This window comes from Geospiza fortis, unplaced genomic scaffold, assembly GCF_000277835.1.
Source record: "Geospiza fortis unplaced genomic scaffold, GeoFor_1.0 scaffold240, whole genome shotgun sequence".
Lineage (NCBI taxonomy): Eukaryota > Metazoa > Chordata > Aves > Passeriformes > Thraupidae > Geospiza > Geospiza fortis.
In genome coordinates, this window is record NW_005054379.1 from 3,240,854 (window position 1) to 3,245,056 (window position 4,203).

The window sequence follows — 4,203 nt, forward strand, 5'->3', positions numbered from 1 at the left end:
ATTCAAATCATCTCTGTCAAGGCCATAATATTCTATTCTCTTCCTAATCTCCTCTTCCTGACTTTTGCAGTAGAAGTGTGCGTTTTACCTGGCCTCATTTTAAGGGTCTGTGTACCAGACCTGATCACAAATCAGGTGATGCCTAATAGGGCTTGGATATCTGTTCTGAAATGGAAATCTACTTTCAGGCTTGTGACATCCTTTCTAGAGCAAGTGTGGTGACAATAGAGTAACATAGATTTTCTATTCAGCAAGAAGAAAATCAAGGAGAGTTTCTTCCAGCTTATTGTTATCTTAATTCTGTAGTGGACTAAATCTTGTCCTCTTCAATGTCTGAAAAGCTCAAGAAGATAAAACTCTTTATTATTCATCTCCATTTTCAGGGCTGGTGCTTCTATCCTCTGCTCTGAGAACATATTTTTAAAGACCTTTTTGTCCTCTGGACTCTTCTCTCCCACCATTTCCTTTTTGTAAGTGTGGCACCTATTTGCTAGAAGAGGGGCCAGACACTGCTTCCACCAACAGTCTTGAATACTTTTCTTTCCTTAAAAGACAGATCAGTAGATACAGACCACTGATGATATAGGTGAATGTGCACTTGACACATAAAGAACCTCTTTTCTTTCCAGACAAGGTGGCAGTATCCTTACTGTCCAAGACATACAGCTCCCTTCAGGACACTGTGCATAAACCTTGTTTAGGTCCATGTCCTGGGAGTAATTTTTGGTTAATTCCCAAGCTCATGCTCTGTTTTGTCCAGAACAGGGGTGATCAAGTTGACTGAGCATGCAAAGGACTCATTGACTCTGTTTTGTCCCAGGAAAGGAAAACAGTGTTGTGGCAGAAACTACTGGCAGTGTTGGGCAACTGAATAACCTGCTTCCCATTTTATTACAATCTATAAGTGGCTGTGCAGCTGGATATCCTAAAGCAGGCCCTAAAGTATTTGCTTAGGACTGGCCTTTCAGGTGAGAGACTATTCAATTCTGTATGACTTGGCTAAGCATGTTTACCAGAGAAACATTAAACTATATTCAGGCTGGTCCAGGGAAACATTAGGTCTTAGATCTGGGACTCACAATGCTTATTTCACAAAGCTGATATTTGCATCTGTCTCTTTTAGCCCATTTTTCAAAATTGCCATGTATCTGATGAAAAACAGGCATTGATCCGTCTCAAGGGACAGTATGTCTGAAGATATATGGATCACCAAAAAAGCCAATTTAAATTTCTGTGTTATACATCTTATTCAAAGGAGGGAAGAAAAGCTGAAGTTGCACACTAGTTCTAGTGTTACTACTGGAATTGCACATGCATGAGTCATGAATCAGATTAGATTAGCAGATCTCACTGCCTTGGCAAAGAAAGCAATACCCCAGAAGGGAAAAAAACCCCTCAACACTATTTCATAATGTACTGAATTTCTAAATGACACTTATAATCTCTTCAAGCTTTTCCAATGCTGCCAGCGAAGGTGTAAGACATCAAAGCTGAGTAAAACTTCAATTTATTACATCAAATGTGGTATCAAATGAGGAGAGTATTAAAACTTATTGATTCATTAGTAGATGTGTTCTCAGGCAGTGTGATATGTGTATATATAAAAGTGCAGGTACATGCTCAAAATTTCACATTCAGATGCTTGCCCTGTTCTAACACTGCACTGACTCCACTAATATCCTCCCTTTTTTGTAGCTATTTCTGAGCATGAAAAGCAAAATATGCAGACTATGGGAATGTAAATAATTGTGTGTGTGTATATATATATATACACACACATTTATAAAAAACCTTATTAAGAACAATATGATAGCTCACATTTTCAAGAAAGCTGTGAAATATGTGATTTAATTTCTAAATCAGCTTTAAATGGTCCAACACAAGGAAATAATTCACCCAAAACCTAGCACCCTTTTGGTATGCTTAGCAAGAACCTCCACTACTCCTCAGCCCAAAGGGTGTTTTTTGCATTGAAAAGTGACAAGTTTTTATAGGTATCAGATTTCATGAATTTCACCACAAAGGAAAAATTAAGAGAGGCTGACAACAATATGTGCATGGTCTTCATTCTAGTTACCTGTATGTTTTCTCTAATATTTGCCTAAGGCATCTCTTTATGTTCTTCAGCAGATTTCAGAGGTTTCTGACTGTTGCTGAAAAAAAGGGCTATATGTGGAATTTTCCCTTTCTTGAATTGAATTTTCTGTGAAAATTTCTCTTTCTTTTGGTTAGGCAAATATGTTGTATTCTGCAAACTTCATATTGACCCTTGAAAGTAGTATTTGATATTCTATGAAGAATAATTGACAACAATTCATGCTGCAACATACGTTTTTGGTCATTAAGATAATGGACTGTTTTCAAGATTTCAGTTAATATTTGAGGTGTAGGACTCAGGATTTTTGTCTGTAGAAAATACTATTCAGTGTAAATTATAACTGACTGGCATTGTATTTTGATGGAATCAAACAATAAAGCAGATTGAAAAGATGGACTTCCAACAGAAGGAATTCAGTGATGATAATTTAGACCAGTTGGTGATTGGCTTCATAGTTTTAATATATCTTCATAGTTTTAATGCATCCTTTTTTTATTTCCCATGTTATCAGCTCAGGGTTTCTTTTATTAACAGCCAGATAAAATCACACTGTGCATACATGAGAGATTTTGTTATGTATATAGTATTGCACGGAGTGGTACTAGGAGATTTCACAATGAGACTGGAATGTAGATCAGTACTTTTTACTTCTCTTTCAACATTTTTACTGGAGTTTGAAGACCTTCAGAAGTGAATGTAGGTTACTAGTTCTTTGAACAATATTATTGATCAAACTGTGTTAAACAAGACATGGATATTGTTTAAAATTGGGAAAATCAAGGCACAAAGAAGAGGTAACTGGAGGTTATCAAGGACACAGAGACCAGAAAGGTATGCAGTTGGAATGTAGTTATGCAACTTTTTATTTTAATTAGGCCAGTCCTTTGCTCTTAACTATACAATCCACCCTTATTCACATGGCACATGAGTTCATTGAGAAAAGATTTGGAAACGGTCATTAAACTGAGTTGATAAGGCTTAGGAGGACTTGACTTATAAAGTACCATTAAAATCACATTTTGTGGCACTACTGTAAGCTGTTTTTCAGGAATTTGTCACTGACCCAGGAGTTCAGGTATTTCAGCAATTTTTCTACATACTTCAAAGAAATGGAATGAGGCCATTTGGCTTTGGTCCTGCCAATTGTTCTCAATCTCTCTTAGCAGGTATTAAAATGGTGTTGAGAGTAAGAGAAGCTGGCAGTGTGGGAGACAGAAATGTGTGTCCCACACTAACTGTGCTAAAAAGCAGATTCTTAAAATCCTTAGAGTGTTTCTCTATAGTTGAAAATCTGAGTTTGAGAACACACCGTTTTTTGTTCTGCCTACTGATGATGATGCAAGTTTTGTACCTGGATAAGATAAATAGGATATTGAGGTACCATGGTTGGCTATGCTTAGGTTATTGCCCATTTCCTTTGGATGTCTGCAGTTAAATAAATAAGAAAAAAAGATATCTGTCTTTTGTGTAGGTGAATCTGTTTATGCCTAAAAATATATATTAATGAAACTACCTTCCTCCAAACCAACTAATAAACATAAATAAATATCTTCAAGAACTCAGCAGTTGCTGATGTTGCCGAAGGGAAAAGAAATTATATTTACTTTAACTGAGCACAGGATTATGCTCTGAATCAATCACCTTTTAAACTATCATTTTTTTCTGACATGACTGTCAGGAAAAACAGAGAAAAACTTTTAAAGAAAAAATTAACTTGCACTTATCCTTTGACAACAGTGTGCATTACAGTGATTGAACTTCATTAAGAGAATTGTTTGCCAGCCCTATTTATCTTTCTTTTGACAGCTCTGGCATAAATATTTAATTTAATTTAGGTTCCAAATTAAAAAAATGTCTCTATAAAGACAGAGCATACACGCCCACTATGAAAAAAATGATTCTTATATATTGCTGTGCCATTCACAGTGAAACATATCTGTATGAAAACTGACTGTTCCATTGTAGCCTGAAGTTTTAACTGTTTCATAGGTGGGCTGAAGGACAAAGCCTGGAGAGTTGGAAAAATGCACCAAGAAGTGAAAAAGATGCCTATCATTGAAAGTTTTTTCTTCAGGCAAGGATTTTTTTTTTTGTTTTTAACATGA